The sequence below is a fragment of the Microcebus murinus genome, chromosome X (assembly GCF_040939455.1).
Source record: "Microcebus murinus isolate Inina chromosome X, M.murinus_Inina_mat1.0, whole genome shotgun sequence".
Taxonomy (NCBI): Eukaryota; Metazoa; Chordata; class Mammalia; order Primates; family Cheirogaleidae; genus Microcebus; species Microcebus murinus.
Window position 1 is genome coordinate 94,004,939 of NC_134136.1, and position 21,933 is coordinate 94,026,871.

The following is a 21,933-nucleotide window of genomic DNA, read 5'->3' on the forward strand; positions in this document are numbered from 1 at the left end:
TGTTTTCTAGTGGAAATGCTAGGTCATATGATAATTCTTTAACTTTTTGAGGAATTGCTTAAGCTGTTTTCCACAGCGGCTGCACCACTTTATATTCCCACCAGCAATGTGTGAGGTTTCCATTTTCTCTACATCCTCACTGACGCTTGTTTCCTTATTATTTTTTTTATTGCAGCCATACTAGTGGATGTAGCATGATATTTCATTGTGGGTTTTGATTTGCATTTCCCTAATTATTAGCAATTTTGAGCATCTTTTCATATGCCTGTTGGCAATTTGTAAATCTTCTTTGGAGAAATATCTATTTAAGTCTATTGAGCATTTTTAAATTGAGTTGTCTTTTTTGTTGAGTTGTAAGAGTTCTTCATATAGCCTGAATGCAAGTTCCTTATCAGATATATGGTTTACAAATATATTCTCTCATTTTGTAGGTTGCCTTTTCACTTTCTTAATATTTTCCTTTGATGTACACAAGTTTTTAATTTTGATAAAGTCCAATCTATTTTTTCCTTTATTGCTTGTGTTTTTGAAACCATTGCCAAATCCAAGCTCATGACGATTGACACCCATGTTTTTTTCCTGACAGTATAGTAGTATAGTTTTAGGTCTTATGTTTATTAGGTCATTGATCCATTTTGAGTTAATGCTTGTATAATTTTTATACATGGTAGGAGATAGAGGTCCAACGTCATTCTTTTGCATGTGGATATCCAGTTGTCCCACCACCATTTGTTGAAGAGACTGTTTTTTCCCCATTTACTAGTGTTGGCACCCTTGTTGAAAATCAGTTAGCCTGAGATGTGTGGGTTTATTTATGGAGTGTCAGTTTATTCCATTGGGTGATGTGCCTATCTTTGTGCCAGTACCTGGCTGTTTTGATTACTGTAGATTTGTGGTAAGTTTTGAAATTGGGAAGTATGAGTCTTTAAAAGTTGTTCTTCTTTTTCAATACTATTTTGGCTATTGAGGGCCCCTTTCAATTCCATATGACTTTATATTGGTTTTTCCATTTTTGGTCGGGAAAAGCCATTGAAATTTGATAGAGATTGCATTGAATCTGAATCTGTAGATTGCTTTGGATATTGTCATCTTAACTATAAATTTTCAGTCCATGAAAACAAAAACTTTACATTTATTTAAGTCTTTTTAAACTTCTTTTAGCAACGTTTTGTAGTTTTTGACATACTCGGCTTTCACCTCTTTGGTTAAATTTATTCCTAGGTATTTTATTCATTTGGATGCTATTGCAGATGAAATTGATCTCTTAATTTCCTTTTTGGGTTGTTTGTTGCTAGTGTATAGAAATACTACTGATTTTTTTTTATTGTGCTAAAAATATATATAATAAAATTTGCCATTTTAGCTATTTCTAAGTGTAGAATTCATTGGCATTAATTGTATTTGCATTGTTGTGTAACCATCACCACTATCTATTTCCAAAATTTGTTACCCCAAAGAAAATTCTGTACCAGTTAAGCAATTACTTTCCAGTTTTCCCTATCCCTAATATTGTTAACTTTTAATCTTTCTGTCTATGATTTTGCCTATTCTGGATATTTGATATAATTGGAATATTATAATTGTCCTTTTGTGTCTGGCTTCTTTTACTTAGCATGTTTTTAAGGTTCATCCATGTTATAGCATGTATCATAACTTCATTCCTTTATATGGCTGAATAATCTTCCATTGTGTGTATATACCACATTTTATTCATTCATTTGTTGGTAGACACTTGGGATTGTTTCCACCTTTGGCTATTGTCAATAATGCTGCTATGAACGTTCACACACAAGTATCCGAGTTCTTGTTTTCAATTCTTCTGTATATATACTTAGGGGTAGAATTGCTGGGTCAGATGTTAATTACATGCTTAATATTTTGAGGTCTACTATTTTTTGTGTTTTGTCCTTGTATCCTGCAACTTTGCTGGATTTATTTATTAGCTCTAATAGGGTTTGTGTGTGTGTGTGTGTGTGTGTGTGTATTCTTTAGAATGTTCTATACATAAACTATCTGTGAATAAGAATAGTTTTATTTATTCATTTCTAAGTTAAACACATTTTGTTTCTTTTTCTTGCCTAATTGCTCTAGCTAGAATTTCCAATACAGTGTTGAATAGAAGTGAGTGAAAGTGAGCATCCTGATGTTGTTCCGTCTATTACCATTGAGTATGCATGACATTAGCTGTAGATTTTTCATGAATGCCGTTTATCAGGTTGAGGAAATTGCCTTCTATTTTTAGTCTCCTCCTCTGCCATGGATATGGTTTGTGGGGGAAGGTAGGTGGGCAGTTTAAAATGCATAGCTTTCTCTTATCACAAAGCAGCTGCTTCTTTCACCAAGCCTTTCCCTGGTTGTTGTAAGTTTTTGAGTAGTTGCAGAGTTCTGGAAAATATTTTGACACTTTTTGCCAGCTCATTAGTTGTTTCTGTGGAAGGATGGCATCTGAGGCTGCCCTATTCTGCCATTTTTAGTGATAATGCTCTCCAAATAGGTGTTTTGCACATATTTGCTTCCAGTCTGTGATATGTCTTTTCATTCTTGTAATGGTGTGTTTAGCAGAGCAGAAGTTTTTAATTTTAATGAAGTTCAAGTTAACAATTTTTTCTTTCATGGACAGTCCTTTTGGTATTGTATCTAAAATCTCATCACCAAACTCAAGGTCACCTAGATTTTCTAGGTTATCTTCTGGAAGTTTTATAATTTTGTATTCAGGTCTGTGATACATTTTGAGTTAATTTTTGTGTAAGTTGTGCAATCTGTATCTAGATTCTTTTTATGCATGTGAATATCTAGCACCATTTGTTGAAAAGTCTGCTTTCTCTATTAGACTGCCTCTGCTCCTTTGCCAAAGATTAGCTGACTGTATTTGTATTGAGTCTATTTTTGTGCTTTCTTCTGTTCCATTGATGTATGTATCTATTCTTCAGCAATGCCATGCTGTCTTGATTACTGTAGCTTTATATTAAGTCTTTTTTGTGTTGTGACAGAGTCTTGCTCTGTAGCCCAGGCTACAGTGCAGTGGTGTCAGCATAGCTCGCTGTAACCTCAAACTCCTGGGTACAAGTGATTCTCCTGCCTCAGCTTCTCAAATAGTTGGGACTACAAGCACCATAATGCCCAGCTAAGTTTTCTATTTTTTATAGAGACAGGGTCTCACCCTTGCTCAGGCTGGCCTTGAACTCGTGAGCTCAAGCAATCCTTCTGCCTCAGCCTCCCAGAGTGCTAGGATTACAGGTGTGAGCCACCATGCTTGGTCCTATATTAAGTCTTAAAGTCAGGTCCTATCAGTCCTTTCACTTTGTTTCTCTTCTTCAGTGCTGGGTTGGCTATTCTGGATTTTTTGCCTTTTAATATAATCTTTAAAATCAGTTTGTCAGTATCCACAAAATAGCATCCCAGGGTTTTGATTGTGATTGCACTGAATCTGTAGCTTAAATTGAGAAGAATTGACATCTTAATAATATAGAGTCTTCCAGTCCATGAACACAGAATATCTCTCCATTTGTTTAGACCTTCTTTGATTTCTTTCAACAGCATTATGTGGTTTTTCACACACAGATCCTACAAATATTTTGTTAGATTTATACCTAAGTACTATTTTTGGTTTGCTAAGGTAAATTGTATTGTGTTTTAAATTTCAAATTCCAGTTCTTCATTGCTGGTATGTAGAAAAGTGATTGACTTTTGTATGTTACTTTGCATCCTGTGACTTGCTATAATTGTTTTATTAGTTCCAGGAGATTTTGGGGGGAATATTTGGAGGTTTTGTGGGGTTTTCTACACAATCATGTCATCAGTGAACAGAAGTTTTATTTCTTCCTTCTCAATCTGTATAACTTTTCTTTCCTTTTATTTTCTGTTCCTTTCTTCTTCCCTCTGTTTCTTGGGCTAGAGTGCAGTGGCATCATCGTAGCTCACTGAAACCTTGAACTCATAGGCTCAAGTGATCCTCCTGCCTCAGCCTCCTGAGTAGGTGGGACTATAGGCACATGCCATCATACCTGGCTGATTTTTCTATTTTTCATGGAGATGGGGTTTTGCTATGTTGCTCAGGCTGGTCTTGAACTCCTGGCCTCAAGCAATCCTCCCACCTCTGTCTCACAAAGCGCTAGGATTACAGGCATGAGCCACCATGCCTGGCCATCCTTTTCTTGTCTTATTGTAATAGTTATGACTTCTAGTACAATATTGAATGTGAGTGATGAGAGGGGACATCCTTGTCTTATTCTAGATCTTAGGGGGAAAACATGTAGTTTCTCACCATTAAATAAGTGTAATGTTAGCAGTAGGTTTTTTTGTAGATGTTCTTTATCTAGTTAAGTTCCTCTTTATTCCTAGATTACTGAGAGTTTCTTTTTTTATGAATGGATATTGTATTTTGTCAAATGCTTTTCTGTGTCAATTGATATGACCGTGTGATATTTCTACCTATTGGTGGTGTATTACATGGATTGATTTTATAATATTGAACAAGCCTGGCATACCTTGTGTAGAGTTCTTTTCATACATTGGTGGATTTGATTTGCTAATAGTTGTTGAAAATTTTTGCATCTATGTTCATTAGAGATATTGGTCTTGTAGTTTGCCTTTTAAAATTTAGTATTAGGATGGTACTGACCTCATAGAATGAGTCAGGAAGTATTCCTCTGCTTCTGTCTTCTGGAAGAGATTGTAGAGAGTTGGTATAATTTCATCGTTAAGTGTTTGGGAGAATTCACCAGTGAAACCATGTGAGTATAGGGCTTTCTTTTTTGGAAGATTGGTAATTCTTTGTCCATTTACATAGATACAGGCCTATTCAAATTATTTATTTCTTGTCTAAATTTTGCTAGTTTCTGTCTTTCAAGGAATTGGTCCATTTCATCTGACTTATCAATTTTTTGGTATAGATTTATTCATAATATTACTTTATTTTCCTTTTATTGTCTGTGTCATTTGGTAGTGGTAACCCTTTGTTCATATCTGATGTTAATAATTTATGTTTTTTTTTCTTGGTTAACCTGGCTAGAGGTTTATCAACTTTATTAGTCTTTTGAAAGAAGCAGTTTTTATTTTCACTATTGATTTTCTGTTTTCAATTCACTGATTTCTGCTGTAATTTTTAAACTTTTTTTCTCCTCTTTGCATTAGGCATAAATTGCTCTTCTTTCTCTTGTTTCCTAAAGTGGAGCTTAGGTTATTGATTTTAGGTCTGTTTTCTAATATATGCATACAATGCTATAAACTCTTCTATAAGCATGGATTTTACTACATCACACAAATTTTGACTTGCATTTTTCTTTAGTTCAAAATATTTTAAACTTTCTCTTGAGACTTTTTCTTTAACTCGTGTGTTATTTAGAACTTTGTTGTTTAATCTCTAAATACTTTGGGATTTTGCTGCTATCTTTTTGTCATTGATTTCTAATTCCATTGTGGTGTGAGAGCATGCTTAATATGATTTTCATTCTTTTCAACTTGTTAAGGTATGTTTTATGGCCCAAAATGTGGCCTATCTTGGTGATTGTTTAATGTGAGGTTGAGAAGAATGTGGATTCTGCTATTTGTGGATGAACTATTATATAAATGTCAAGTAGATCCAGTTGATTGATGGTGTTGTTCAGTTCACTGATGTCCATACTCATTTTTTTGCCTGCTGTATCTGTCAGTTACTGAGAGTATTGAAGTCCCCACCTATAATAGTTGGTTTGTCTATTTCTCTTTGCAGTTGTACCAGTATTTTTCATCATGTATTTTAATATTCTCTAGTTTGGTGCATACATATTAAGGATTGTTAAGTCTTCTAGGAGAATTTATCATTTTGTAATGCCCCTCTTTATCCCTCATAATTTATCTTGTTCTGAAATCTGCTTTGTCTAAAATTAATATAGCCATTCCAGCTTCCTTTGATTAGTGTTAACGTGGTATAACTTTCTCCACCCCTTTCCTTTTAATCTATCTGTGTCTTTAAAATGATTTTTTTTTAAGCCAGGCATGATGACTCATGCCTGTAATCCCAGCACTTTGGGAGACTGAGGTGGAGGATCACTTTAGGCCAGGAGTTCAAGACCAACCTGGGCAACAAAGTGAGAGACCCCATCTCTACAAAAAAATTAAAAATTAGCTGCACACCTGTAGCCCTAGCTACTCGGGATGCTGAGGTGGGAGGATCACTTGAGCCCGAGAGTTCGAGGCTGTAGTGACCTGTCATTGCACCACTGCAATTCAGCCTGGGCAACAGAGTGAGACCCTATCTCTTTAAAAAAAATTAAATCCACTTTGATAGTCTCTTTTTATTGGTTTCTTAGGCCATTCACACTTAAGGTGATTATTAATGTAATTGGATTATTAGGAACCATGTTTATAACTGTTTTTCTTTTCTATTTGTTGTATTTTTTTTTTTAAATAATACTCCCCTCTTTTTCTGTCTTCTCTGGTTTTAACTGACTGTCTTATACAATTCCATTTTCTCTCCTGTTTTATAATGTCCATTATACTTATTTTAAAAAATGTTTTTCGTTGCCCCAGAATTTGCAATGTACATTTACAATTTATCTAAGTCCACTTCAGGTAACTCCATCCTGCTTCATGGGTAGTACAGGTACTTTTTACTAGAATTTTTCAATTTATCCCTCCATCCCTTGTAACATTGCTATTATTCATTTCATTAATCTGTATGCTATAATCAGTGAATAAATTATTACAATTATTACTTTTAACAGTTATCTATCATCTAAGAATAGGAAAAATAGATTTTATTTTAACGTCATTTATTCCTTCTGTGATGCTCTTCCTTTCTTTGTATAGATCCTAGTTTCTTACCTATATCATTTCCCTTCTGTCTGAAGAACTCTTTTAAACATTTTTAAAGGACAGATCTACTGGTAACAGATTCACTCAGTTTCTGTTTATCTGAGAAACTCTCCTTCAGTTTTGACGGATAATTTCCCTGAATAACTTCTAGGTAGATGTTTTTTTCTTTCAACATTTTATAAATATTTCACTCTACTCTCTTGCTTGTATGGTTTCTGACAAGAAGTCAGATGTAATTCTTATCCTTGTTCCCTATAGGTAAGGTGGTTTTTTGGCCTCTGGTTTCTTTCATGATTTTCTCTCTGTGTTTGGTTTTCTGTAGTTTGAACATGATGTGCTTAGGTGTAGATCTTTTGGTATTTATTCTGCCTGGTGTTCTCTGAGCTTCCAGGTTGTGTAATTTGGTGCCATTAATTTTGAAAGATTCTCTGCCATTCTTTCAAATATTTCTTCTCCTTTGTCTCATTTTTCTCCTGGTATCCCAATTATACATGTGTTATACCTTTTGTAAGTTTCCCATAATTCTTGGATATTCTGTTCTGCTTTTTAAATTTGTTTTTTCTCTTTGCATTTTAGTTTGGGAAATTTGTATTGACATATATTAAGCTCACCAATTCTTTCCTCAGCTATGTCCAGTCTACTGATGAGTCCATTAAAGGCATTCTTAATTTTTGTTACAGCAATTTTGATATCTAGCATTTTTAAAAATTCTTCCAGGCTGGGCGCGGTGGCTCATGCCTGTAATCTTAGCACTCTGGGAGGCCGAGGTGGGCGGATCGCTCGAGGTCAGGAGTTGGAGACCAGCCTGAACAAGAGCAAGACCCCATCTCTACTATAAATAGAAACAAATTAATTAGCCAACTAATATATATGGAAAAATCAGCCGGGCATGGTGGCGCGTGCCTGTAGTCCCAGATACTCGGGAGGCTGAGGTGGTAGGATTGCTTGAGCCCAGGAGTTTGAGGTTGCTGTGAGCTAGGCTGATGCCATGGCACTCACTCTAGCCTGGGCAACAAAGGGAGACTGTCTCAAAAAAAAAAAAATTCTTCCTTAGAGTTGTATATGCTTACATTGCCTGTCTTTTGTCTGCTTTTTCAATTGGAGCCCTTAACATTTATCACGGTTATTTTAAATTCTCTATCTGATAATACCAAATCTGTGCTATATCTGAGTTTGATTCTGATGATTACTTTATTCAGAATGTATTTTTTTCTTGCCTTTTGGCATGCCTTGTAATTTTTTTAAGCTGAATACAATGTATTGGGTACTAGGAAATGACCTAAATAAGCCTTTAGGGTAAGGTTTTATGTTAATCTGGCTAGGAGCTAGGCCATATTTAATGTTTGTTGTAGGTATAGGTGCCAGGGGTTTCAGTTTCCTCTCATGTCTTTGTTATTTTGTTTATTTTTCCTACCCTGTTGTCTTTGAGTTTCCCTAAGAACTTTTTTTTATGTAGTCTGTGTCTTGCAACTCTTTCTGTTGTAATCCACTGTTACTGTATTAGAGCCCTGTTAACATGGTAGAAGAGTATGGGTCCTTCTGGGAAAGTGTCCTATAATCTCAATCTTTTGTTGGGCCTGAGTCCTTGGCTACAACCTTCCTAATTGTTTCTTAGTGCCCCTCCCCTCCACGCCCCTCCTGTTAGGTAAAACAGGAAGGTAGGAGTGGCTGTAGTTGGCTAATTTTCTTTCTCTCAGGACACATAAGGCTCTGGTAAATTTTCTCTTGGAGTGTTGGCCTTCATTAGGAAGAACATTCTGGGCTTATTTCAAAACCATTACTTTTCTCTTGAGCATATTTCAAAGTGGTTACTTTCTCTCTGTACCCAAAAGGAGATTTTTATTGGATCTTACCTCTGAGCGTATATTTTTCTTGTATCTTCATAGTCAGAACCTGGAGAGATTCCTGGAGGTAAAACCACAAGAGTACAGAGGGCATCCTAAGATTAGGTCCCTAGGAGTTCTCATTCACAAGCTAGTCTCACTTAGCCTTTGTCAAAATTATCATTTAAATTTTCTTACTCCAGTGCTTCCTGTTCCAGGTAAGCTGGTCTTGGATGTGATTTTCTGTATTTTCCTGTCTCTTTAGATTTCAGATCAATTTGCCCTGTGACCTCACTCAGTTCACTGATTAGTGTAAGAAAAGTCACTGATTTTTAATTTGTTAGGGTTTTTTCTTGTAAGGACAGCAGTGATGGTATCCAAGCACTGTATGTGTTGGAGCTGAAACTGGAAGTCCTATGTTTATATTTTAAAATTGGAAATATCTTGTCTAGTTTTAAAATAATGTTCAGCAAGAGGTTTTTAACTTTCCTACGAACCATTTGTTTAGCTGAGATGACTCATTTTCAGTTATTTTCATCCCCTTGAAATTCAGATCTCTGTATTTTCATATGCTTAGTAATAACTTTTTCAGAACAAAATATTTGGAAAATTTAAGAACTTCATGTAGTTCTTGCAAATTTCTAATAACTTTATCCTAAATTAACTGGAATTATTACACTTACTGATTTTCTTTTTTCCCTTCACAACATTGTTTTTCGTTTTATCAGATACCTTCTATAAATCATGCTGAAGTATTTCTAGGGATTCTTTTCTTCACTTACTATTTTGCTCCACTTATTTCTAAAGAAGTAACTCAGTTTTCTAAGGCACTTTGAAATTTCTAGAGACTAAGTACTGTTTGAATTTGAAAAACTAATGAGAATAAATACAATACTCTTATGCTGCCAGTGGTTTATTTTCAGTTAACCTCAGCGTATGTATAAACTATAGATCCTGGTGACTTTCGCTTAATAGAATTACTCTCAGAATCTGTGAAATGGAGGACAGTTTAGCTAAAATGTGTTATTTAAGCAACTGAGAACATACTTTGTGTACTTTAAAGCCTGCTAATGTAATTACTTACTAAAAATTTGCATTTTGGGAGACTTTAGTTGTTATCTTTGGATAACAGTTGTAAGCAACCTCAGATGACTGATTGAGACATTGTAAATTTTACTAACCTTACCCTTTTTAAGGGTTCATTTTAAATTTTATTTTTCTCACTGAATTTACCTCGTGAGGAATAGCCATTAAACTTGGAAACAAGTTAGCCGTATGATATTTAAGATTGCTTATTAGTTGGCAAACTCATGTTTATTTTAAGAAATATTTTTCTCAGTTTTCCCCGTTTGGAATGAATATTGATCTTTGGGAATTAAAGATTTTTTTTTGAAGAGGGAGAATTAAAGTGTTAAGCATTATGAATATAATTATAATATAGTAAATCAAATTTGTTTTCAAATGATTTGCTTTATTGAAAGGATTTGGTTGAAAATAATAATTTTTTGCTATGTAATATAAATTTTGGCCCATTTTAAAGGTAAGACCTATTTGTCTAGCATGCTCTGAATTAAAGGCAGAAATCTTTCACTATGGTTTTGCTTAGAGACCTGTCTTATTAAGGAATAAGTGCCATTGGGAGGGAATGGATGAAGACTAGTAGGTCTTCAGTAGTGGCACGGTTGAGTTATGCACTATGCCGTCCACCCCTCTCAGCAAATTAGTGAGTGCTATCACTGTTGCTCCTCCTGAAAATGTTTTGTTTTTTTTTTTTAAAAAAAACTCTTCATGCATTATAATATGCTAGAAGAAACCCACAAGAATGAACACAGTGCATCAGTAATTTAGTTTTAACAAAAAAACTTCCCATGTGCTGATGATTCAACTGAAGATAGATGGTCTACATTCAATAAATAAATATTTAGATTGAGATCCCAGTTGTCAAGGACCTGACTGCCAATTCCCAGATAATGAAGGAGCAACAACTCCATTTTTTCTTCCGATCTTGTTACTTCATGTTAACTGGGCTGGCAGCTACCCTTGGAAAATGCCACTTCACACACTAAAGCAATCTGTACCATAGCACCAGGATTGCTTGCCATTTTTCCTCTCCAGAGACTCTCAGGACCAGCCCCATCATTTTTGACATATCCTCTTTTACTTCTTGTCACCACCAAAACTCACTGGCCATCCATTAGCACTGAATACGTATCCTTGTACTACTCTGTACATCCCTCAGCCTGATCTAGTCTTTCCCGACCTTTTCACTGTCCCCTAGAGCCCCTGAACAGCCATTTGTAATTTTGCCCATGGCCTCAGTCTTGCCCCAGATTCACAGTATAATCTTGCTTTCTGTCCCTGGGCTTCTCTGCTGCTTCCAGGTGGATGCCTGAGGTAGCCTCCCTGTGGCATCAGTCTCAGGCTGTGCTACTTCCTCCTTTCCCTGCTACCTGGTAATGTCACTGCCTGCCTTTTAGTTGTAGAGTACAGTGAATTCTTCCCCACCTAAAATCTTTGCACATGCTGCTTCCTTGATATGCAACAGTTTTCTCACCTTTTGCCTGGCTGACTCTATCCAGTTTCCTCAAGGCGTTATCCTCTGTGGAGGCTTTATCCTCTATCAGTGCCTTCTATTTGTTTTCTTCTTGGTGCTTGTTTAAATTTGCAGTTGTATATTCACTTGCTCATTTAGCCTTTTTTCTTGGTTCTAAGATATACGTTTTTCCTCACATATCTGAAATTGGGATGCATCTTACACTGAATGCCTTTATTCTTTTCTGAGTGGTGAGTAAAATAATGGTTTATCTTATAATCAGTTGTCTTAGGTTTAATAAATTACCGCACTTTTAATTATGTTTCTCCTAGCTGATTGTGAATTCTACAAGTACAGGAATTCTGTCTATTTTATTCACCAATAAGAACCAGTGCCAAGGATAGTACCTAGCACCTGTAGGCTCTGAATAAATAATGGTTGAATAAATATCATTATCTATTTGGGAGGTATTGGCCTTGATTCTTCTGAAGATGAATCAGTCAGTGTGTGAGTATGAATTGTTAATTCAGTTTCTGTTGTTGAGTCATTATTTTTTGGAGATTACTTTCTTATGGAATTGAAGGAGACCCTTAGGTTTGTCTATTTTGTTCTCCCATTTATGTAACTCGTCCCATTATAGACATATGTACATCCTTGTTTATGATTACTTAGTCACCACGTATGAGAATGAATCCACATAAACTTTTTATGTGGTGTCAGCAACGTTTTTTCATTAGGTAGAAAGAGTGAGGAAGGTACCAGACAGCTGCAGACTTCTAAACTTTAGATACTTTTTGACTGCTTGAACTTACTTTTTCATTTTACTTCATCCTCCAAGAAGTATGATCACTCAGCCTGCCTACTTCACTTCTTTTAAGGGAAAGAACAACAAACAGGCAACATGAGTGACTAGAGTGCCTTAGGCCAACTCCTGGACAAGGTTCAAGCCTACTCCACAGCTGGAGGGAAGGTGTGGCTCTCAGTCCTTTTCATTTTCCGAATCCTGCTCCTGGGGACTGCAGCTGAGTCAGCCTGGGATCATGAGCAGTTTGCCTTAGGTTGTAATACTCGACAGCCTGGCTGTGAAAATGTCTGCTATGACCAGTCTTTCCCAATATCCCATGTGCGCTTCTAGGTCCTGCAGATCGTATTTGTGTCAGTGCCCACACTCTTGTACCTGGCACATGTTTTCTATGTGATGCGAAAAGAGGAGAAGTTGAACAAGCAGGTGGAAGAAATTAAAGTTGCCCAAACTGATGATGTCAATGTGGAGATGCACTTGCAGGAAATTGAAATAAAGAAGTTTAAGTATGGCATTGAAGAACACAATAAGGTGAAAATGCAAGGGGGCTTCCTGAGAACCTACACCCTCAGTATCCTCTTCAGGTCTGTCTTGGAGGTGGTCTTCCTGCTGATCCAGTAGTATCTCTATGGATTCAGCCTGAGTGCAGTTTACACTTGCAAACAAGACCCTGGCCCACATCAGGTGGACTGCTTCCTCTCTCGCCACACAGAGAAAAGCATCTTTACCATTTTCATGCTGGTGGCGTCCTTGGTGTCTTGCCTTGAACATCATCGAGTTATTGTTTGTCTTATTTAAGAGCATTAAGGTTCATGTGAAGGATTAGGAGAGTGATCCTTACTATGATGGAACTGGTCTGCAGAGACCCTCCAATGGCTCCTCATCAGCTGTTCCTCTTTCTACTACATCTCCTCCTGGGGACAGACTGGTTCCTGGAGAAAGAAACAATTCTTCCCTGCCACAGTTACAACAAATAAGGAAATGACCAAAACTGTGCCAGTTACAGTGCATAGCAAGATGGAATGGAGCAGACAGGAAGCGCCATCACTAACTCACATGCACAGCCTTTTGATTTCTCTGCTGATAAGCAGAATTCTTAAAAATGAAACAAAACAAAAACCCAAACAAACAAAAGCATAGTTACTGGATGTTAGCCATCTGGAGAGCCAGCAGCACCCTGATGACCTAGAGATCGAGATATGTACTTGAAACTATTACTATTCTGCTCAATTATTAAAGAGAAAGAAGGTACAGTAGAAAGTGTACCTTTGCTCTAGTAGAGGTGATACTAAACAATCTCAGTCATGAGTCTTAGCAGACACAAAGACATTAGACTACCTGAGTTCCTTTGTTATCTGGGATAGAAGGGTGGAGAGAGAAGTATGTGTTGGTATTTAAAGTAGTTGACTAAAAGAACCTGAATTGCAAATAAAAGTTGCATTAGGTGATATATAAGTAAGGGCTTTTTCTCTTCCATACTTACCTCGAATGATTTAATGTACATGGAAGACTGATATTTGCCATGTATTGATATAAGCGGATGCAACATAAGCTCATGAACATAGATTTTTTAAATAGTACACACACACACTGTTCATATTGAGCCCTTTTCAGCAATTTTGTGATGTAAGCTGATACAATGTTTCTATTACATGATTCCTGCTGGGAAGGTACATTTTCCCCCCTAATATCCCCCCTCTATGTATCCTATTATGAATACTGGTTCTGGTAATTATGATTAGGTTTTTTTCCTTTTTTCTCTTTTATAGACTATAGCAGTGACACTATTGCTCATGTGAATGATTTTCTGCAATGTAATCATTTATGCTTGAATGATAGAATTTCAGTACTGTAAACAGCCTTCATTAATGTGAGAAACTTAAAAGAAATGCTAAGAGCCGGACTATTAAATGCCCTTACATGAATTTGTCAGTAACTGATATTTCTTGTCATAGCCCTGCTTAATACACATTAATCCATACTTTGTATTCTGAATTTGCCAGTCTATCTTTTGAGGTGACCGGCATTTTTAGTGTTTGTACTAAGATTTTATTTGGAAAGCGAGAGAGGTTGAAAGAGGTTTGAGTAGTAGCATGTAACTAATTTGTTTGAAATGTATACTAAAGAAATTTAACAAGTTTCTTCAAATGCCTATATTAAAGCTCATCACAGATGATTGGTGAAAATGCTGAGCTTCATACTTTTGTTCTTAACAGCTATATAAACAGTTTTATACAATGAGAAATAATAATTTTCTTAACATTTGATGTTAAACTACTGTCATTATCAGCTTCATGGCATGCAATGTAGACTAGACCTAGGCCATCATACCATATGTTCTAGATAATGTTCTTTATTCAATAAAGTTTTAAGAGAGCTACCTGTGTGTCTGCCTCCTCCGGGAGCTTTTGGTTGCAGTGATCTTTCCTGGTCTTTTGAACTCATCATTGGTACATCTTAATTTAACCAAAATATACTGGAATCAGAATTTTACGAATGGAATTGCAGTGATGACATTATAGGTTTTAGTATTAACATTTTAATTATATGTACCAGGATCATAGATATACCCACTATTTTCAGACATACAAAAAATGTAGCTCATTTTTTTCTTTTAACTGATCTACTCATCATCAGAAGCTTCTTCCCACCTTAGGGCACTGGGGAAAGGAGAAGATGGGGACGACTTAAATATTAAACCTGCCAATCCACAACATCTTGCTGACAGTTTCAACAGTTTCATTTGGAAAACCCAGTCTCTTGGTTAAATGAAGAGTCTTTCAGATTTCCTTCTTACAAACTCTTTTGTGAGCATGAGGAATAATCTCAGTTACTTACTAATGAGATGTGTGTGCCTACTGGGCACTGCAAAAATTCTGAAACCTTGGAATCAAATTGGATACTGCCACCCTCACTTCCTGTTTCACATTCATTTTCATATATAGCTTTCTTTTTTTCCTTTTACTTTTATCTTGAGATACGGATTCACATGCAGTTTTAAGAAATGATAGATTCCTTATACCCTTCAACCAGTTTCTCCGAGCAGTAACATCTTACATAATTATAGTGTAATATCATAACCAGAAAACTGTCATTAATGTAATCCATCAACTTTATTTAGATTTCACCAATTTTACTTCACTCATTTGTGCCTATATGTGTTTAGTTATGTGTAATTTTGTCACTTGTGTACATTTGTGTGTCTACCACAGTCAAGATACAGAATAGTTTTATCACAAGGATCCCTTGTGCTACCTTTTATAGCTATAGCCACATCCTTCCCTTCCCCTCTCCTTAACCCCTGGCAACCACTAATCTGTACTTCATCTCTATAATTTTGTCATTTCAAGAATGCTATTTAAATGGTTTGATACAGTGTATAACCTTTTGAGATTGGCTTTTTTTTTTCCCCACTCAGTATAACTCCCTTGAGATTCATCCAAGGTTTTGTGTGAACTAATAGTTGTTCTTTTTTTTTTTTATTGCTAAGTAGCATTCTATAGTATAGCGGTACCATAGTTTATTCACCCGTTGAAGGATTTTTAGGTTTCTAGTTTTTGGCTATTATAAATAAAGCTGCTATGAACATTCGTGTACAGGATTTTTGTGAACATAAGTTTTCATTTCCCTGGATTAATTGTCCAAGAGTACAATTGCTGGGTCGCATGGTAAGTGAATGTATGGCTTTCTGAGAAACTCATGTACCGTTTTCCAGAGTGGCTGTACCATTTTACATTCTCATCAGTAATGCATGAGCGATCTAGTTTCTTCACATGCTCACCAGCATTTTGTATTATTACTATTTTTAATTTTTATTTTGGCCATTCTAGTAGGTGTGTAGGTGATCTCATTATAGTCTGTCATCTGGAGTTTTTTTTGTTTTATTTTTTATTTATTTGCTTTTTAAAAATTCATTGTAGTTTAAATTTGCATTTCTCTAATGGCTAAAAATGCTTATTTGACATTTACGTATCTTCAGTGAAATATCTGTCTTTTTTTCCATTTTTGAGTTGGATTGTTTTATTACTGTTGAGTTTAAGTTCTCTCTATATTCCAGATTTAAATCCTTGGTCAGATTTTTTTTAAAGAGATAGGGTTGCACTCTGTTGCCCAGGCTAAAGTGCAGTGGCATAATCATAGCTTACTGTGACCTGAAACTCTTGGGCTCAGACGATCCTCCTGCTTCAGCCTCTTGAGTAGCTAGGACTACAGCTGTGCACCACCACACTTGGCTAACTTTTTTATTTTTTGTAGAGACAGGATCTTGCTGTATTGCCCAGGCTGGTCTCAAACGTCTGACCTCAAGCAGTCCTCCTGCCTCAGCCTCCCAAAGTGCTCGGATTACAGGCGTGAGCCACCTCACCTGGCCAATTGGTCAGATATGTTTGAAAATATTTTCTCCTAGCTTATTATAGCTTGCCTTTTCTTCCTCTTGACAGGGTCTTTCACAGGGCAAAAATTTTAATTTCAATAAGGTCATTATCAATTTTTATGGATTGTGCTTTTGTGTCAAATCTAAGAATTCTGTCTAGCCCTACATCCTAAAGATTTTCTCCTACGGTTATTTCTAAAGGCTTTATAGATTCACATTTTGTATTTAAGTCCATGATCCATTTTGAGTTAATTTTTGTAGAAGGTATAAGATAATATGCCAAAGTCTTCTCTCTCCTCCAACCCCGCTATGGGTGTCCAATTGTTCCAGTACCATTCATTGAAAAGTCTGTTCTCCCTCCACTGAGTTCCTTTTACAGTCAAAAATCATTCAGAAAGATTTGTGTGGCTTTATTTCTGCATTCACTGTTCCTCTTCTGATTTCTGGAAGAGCTTTTATAATGATGTTAATTCTTCCTTAAGTGTTTGGTAGAATTCTCTAATGAACCCATCTGAGCCTGCAGATTTCTTTTATTGGAAACTTTATAATTACAAATTCATTTTTTTTTCATAATTATATGATGATTTAAGTTGTTTACTTCATCTTGGTTGAGTTTTGGTCGTTTGATTCTCAAGGAATTGATCCATTTCTTTTAAATTATCAAACTTATGAATTTAAAGTTTGTACTGTTCTTTTATTTCTTTATAATGGCTCTAGGATCTATAGAGATCTCCCTTGTTTCATTCCTAATAGTGATGATTTTTGTCTTCTTTCTTTAAATATATATCAATCTTTCTGGAAGTTTATGAATTTTAATGATCTTTTTGAGGCACCATCTGTTTACTTCATTTTCTCCATTGTTTTCCTGTTTTCAGTTACATTGATTTCTGCTTTTGTCTTTATGATCTCCTTCTCTTTGCTTTGGGTTTATTTTCTTTTTCTAGTCTTGAGGTAAGAATTCATCTTATTGATTTGACACCTTTCCTCTTTTTAAATATATACATTTATTTTATTATTTTGGGAATGAGTCTTGCTGTGTTGCCCAGGCTGGTCTGGAACTCCTGGGCTCAAGCCATCCTCCCTCCTCAACCTCCCAAGTAGCTGGGATTACAGGCAAGGCACCAGACCTGGCTTAATGTATACATTTAATGCTATAAATTTTCTTCTCAATACTGCTTAAACTGCATCCCACATATTTTGATATGTTATATTTTCATTTTTATTAATTTCTGTGAAATTAAAACTTCCTTTGAGATTACTTCTTTGACCCATGGATTATTTAGAAGTGTTTTGTTTCACTTCCAACTGTTTGGAGATTTTCCTGTTGTCTTTCTCTTACTGATATTTAATTGGAGCCCATTGTGGTCAGAGAAAATACTCTGTATGATTTCAGTTCTTTAAAATTTGTTAAGGTTTGTTTTGTGGCCCAGGATATGGTCTATTTTGAATAATATGCTATAGACCCTTATATATTCTGCTGTTTGTATTATATTAATATTTTATGTATGTTGATGAGACCCTGTTGGTTTCATTTTCTTATATTTTTAGTCTTCAGAAATTTTTAGGATTCCATTTTGACATATTGTTTTTGAGTATATCAGTCTGTTCGTATTCTAAGTTGTTCATCTAAGTATTACAATATACATTTGACTTATGACAATCTACTATTATCAGTGTCTTACCACTCAAGTGAAGTGTAGAAAACTTATTTTCATTTAGGTTCCTTTATCCTCCCTACTTTTTAAATATTTCCTCTATATACATTGATCACCACATCAGATGTTATAATTTATAATTTTTGCTTCATCCATCAAATCTGATTTATGAAACTCATAAGAAAATGGATAGTAGTATATTCCCCTCTTGTATTTTTGTAACCCATTCTGATATATTTAGTTCCAAGATTCTTCAGTTATCATTTACTTTCTATTTAGGAAACCTCCTCTAGCCATTCTTTAAAGGTAGGTTTGCTAGCATCTTCTCTTAATTTTCCTTTATCTGAGAATATCTTTATTTTCCCTTCATTCCTGAATGATATTTTTGCCTGATACAGAATTCTTGGTTGACAGTTCTTTTCTTTTGACATTTGAAAATTATTGTGCCACTTCCTTTTGGTATCTATGGTTTCTGATGAGAATACATTATCATTCAAATTGTTTTTCTCCTATAGGTAAGGTGCTGTTTTTTTTGTTTTTTGTTCTTTTCTTCTTTTTTTTTTTTTTTTAGTTTTCAGAAGTTTGACTATGCGTCTTGGCAGGGATTTCTTTGAGTTTATCCTGTTTGTAGTTGACTCAGCTTCTTGATACTATAGGTTTATGTCTTTTGCTAAATTTGGAAATTTTTAGTTGTTATTTCTCTTTTTTTTAAGCTCTGCACTGTTTGTCCTATCTTTCTGAGACTCAAGTAACATGAATATTAGGTCTTTTGTTATACTTCCACATGTTCCTGAGGCTCTGTTCATTTTCCCCCATCTATTTCCTTTCTGTTGTTAAGATTGGATAAAATCTATTTTGTCTTTAAGTTCACTGATTCTTTCCTGTTTTCTCTATTCTGTTGTTTAGTTCATTTTTTATGTCAGTTATTATACTGTATTTTTCATTTTATGAAGTTCTTTTTATATCTTCTATTTCTTTGCTGAGAGTTTCTATATTTTTTTTCATTTGGTTCAAATGTGTTTATAATTACTCTGAATTGTTTGAATGATGGCAGCTTTGAAGTTTTTGTCTGATAGTTCTGACATCTCTGTTAGTGTCTCTTGATAATCTTTTCTGCATGTTGTTTTTCCTGCTTTTTAGAATGATGAGTGATTTTCTATTAAGACCTGGACATTTGGGATATTATATCATTAGACTCTGGATCTTTTTTTAATCTTCTGTTTTACCTGGCCTTCTCTGACACTGCTCTGGAAAGGAGGGTGGGTATGCCAGGTGCAACTAGAAATTGACTTTTCTTATTCCACCTCTATTGACACCCACTGTGGAGGGGCTTCTTATTACTACTTGGTGTGGGTTGGCATTCCAGCTTCCCACTAGGCCTCTGCTGACCACCTTGGCTGGGAGGGTCAGGAATGTCTTGTTACCTCTCCCTACATTGGCCTCCACTAACACCACCTTGGAAGTGGGTTGGGCACATTCTCTACTCAGAATTTGCTGTCATGGGTAGGGCCACACTTTTCATTGTTTTATTCAGCTGGAGTATAATGGTTATTGTCTAAAAGTTTTCTGTCTTTCTAGACTGCTCTTTTCCTAGGTCCCTTTAGTTAGAGCAGGCTTTTGGGATTATTTTTTGTCTGTGCCCATGGGTTCTTCTGGGTTACCTGTTGAAGTGTTTTTATTTAGGGTTGCTTTAAAATCCTTACCAGATAATTCCTTCATCTGCTTCATCTCAATATTGATGTCTCTTAATTGTCTTCTCTCTTTCAAGTTGTGATTTTCATGATTCCTGACATGATGATTGATTTTTTTTTTTTAATTGCATCTGGTCATTTTGGGTATTATGAGACTCTGGATCTTGTTTAATTTTTTTTTCTTTTTTTAAGCAGGTAGCCTCCCTGTTGAGGTGTAGGGTGAGGGCTGGGTGGGGCGTGTTATGTTCAACTTCCTACTTGGGTCCGCTGATACCACCTCTGCGAAAGTTTTGTTCTTACTCACACCGCCTCACTGCAGACAGGTGGGGTGGATGTTCAGCTTCTCACTTGGCCACACCGACACCTTCCCAGTGAGGGTAGACCACTGATTCACACTGCCTTGTTGCCTCTGCTCAGGCCTGCAGACACTGCCCTGGCAGGGGAGCCACAGTGCTGCTGCCTGATGAGAGATGGAAGATAAGCTCCTTGCTCACCCCCACTGGCCCTACCACGTGAAAGGAATGGGAATGCTGCCACCTGCCTTCTTGGGGAGTCAGGATGTGCCTGTAAGAGTGCCTTCCCATTTGGCCCTACTGAAACCTCAGTGGGGTGGTGGTGCAGTTTTTCCATTGCTGTTTATCTGGAGTAGGGCAGATATTGCCAAGTAGATTTCATTTGTTAGCCCACCCTTTTCCTGATCTTTTGGCTTGGGGAACAGGCTTTTTGGGGAGTTTTTTTGGTATTCGTCTGTTGGTGGTTCCAGGTTGAAAGACTTTTGAACCTGGAAAGGCACCCTGTTGGGGATATATAGGAGACAGTAAGGAAACCCATGGAACTCACTGCCATGTTATTCTTCAAATGCCAAAGTGCTACCTTCTTTTCATCTTGTCTTCCTGTGCTTATTCATGTTTTATGTCAGGAATTTTTAGTTTTAAGAAGGAAGACCTGGAAGGATTATGGGGCTATTCCATCTTGACCAGAAACCAGAAGTCTCTCTGTGTATGTGTTTAATATTCTGAAATATTTTATATAATAGTAACATTAGTTTATTCTTCAAATATACTATGTATGTATTAGGCACTGTGATTGACTCTTGGGACTACAGATAGGACTGAGACATAGTCCTTTCACATAGCTCACAGTTTTGTAGAATTCAAAGACCTGTGAAATTTTAAATTGTCCTGTGACACTCCAGTGGAAAATAGTCATAATTCTTTTAGAAATAAAACTAAATCTAGCTCCATACTACCTGGCTTGTGGTATTATTAGAGCTCCTTCCCCTCCCATTGGTTGTTATAAGCCACCTTTGGTTTATGATGTACCAGGCAAATGGGGAAGAGGCCTGGTACTTAGTGCTTTGTTGTTACCTTGGTTACCATTACTTGTTACTCTGTTTACCATTAAACCCTTTGCCAGGAGCTGCCATCCAGTGGGCATTGGTTCCCTGGCCCTAGCTCTCCAGGCTGTGGTGCTTAGTGATCAAACAGGAAGAATCTCTGCAAATACCACCACTGTCAGAAGTCCTAGACACCCTCTGCCTCATGCAGAAGCTGCAGCCCCATCATCCCCTTAGTCCTGGAAGATCTTCCAGTCCTGGAGGAACTTCAGCTCTCAGCATTGACCGGTTATTGAATGGGGAGTTCAACTCTACTGCCTTTGTGAGTCTGGACATTATAATAGTAAGGACTATTAGCTCTTCCTGAGGGCAGGAGAAGCCAGACCTCAGGGACACAACTCCATGCTCTCCAAGTTCCTTTGGAAACTTGCCTTTGATGATTTGGGAATGCGCAAAAGTAGAGCATTTCAAACTTCAAATGGTGGTGGTGGTGATAATGGTGATAACATTTATTTAACTCATGTTTGTTCTTAGCATTTTACTTGCATCTTCTCATTTAATCCTAATAATAACCTCAGGAATAAGTGACATTATTAAGCCTGATTTTCTCAGAGAGGAAATTGAGGCACAGAGAAGTAAAGTAACTTCTGTAAGGCCACTCAGGTAGTAGGTGATGGAGCCAGGATTCAAGTATAGGCAGTCTGGTTCCAGAGCTGAAGTTCTTATCTTCCTTTGGAGGTATGACACCTTTGAGTTTCATTTTGCTTTATTATTTGCTTGAACTCAAGATTGATGTATTGATGATTGAAAGAAGTGCTTTTGGTGTTCTAAAAGATGTCACACAATTAAATGTTAATAAAGAATGTTTCTAATTAGAAACAGATTTTTTTTTCTTTTTTATTAAACCACATAGATTTGGCAACAGG

General features: G+C 36.3%; 1 protein-coding gene and 1 pseudogene across 3 annotated transcripts in view; both read left to right on the forward strand.

The window, feature by feature from the left end:
* CDKL5 (cyclin dependent kinase like 5) overlaps positions 1-21,933 on the forward strand; it is a 186,328-nt gene that overhangs the window by 75,495 nt on the left and 88,900 nt on the right. The window lies entirely within an intron of this gene.
* LOC142865852 (gap junction alpha-1 protein-like) lies at positions 1,968-20,715 on the forward strand (annotated as a pseudogene).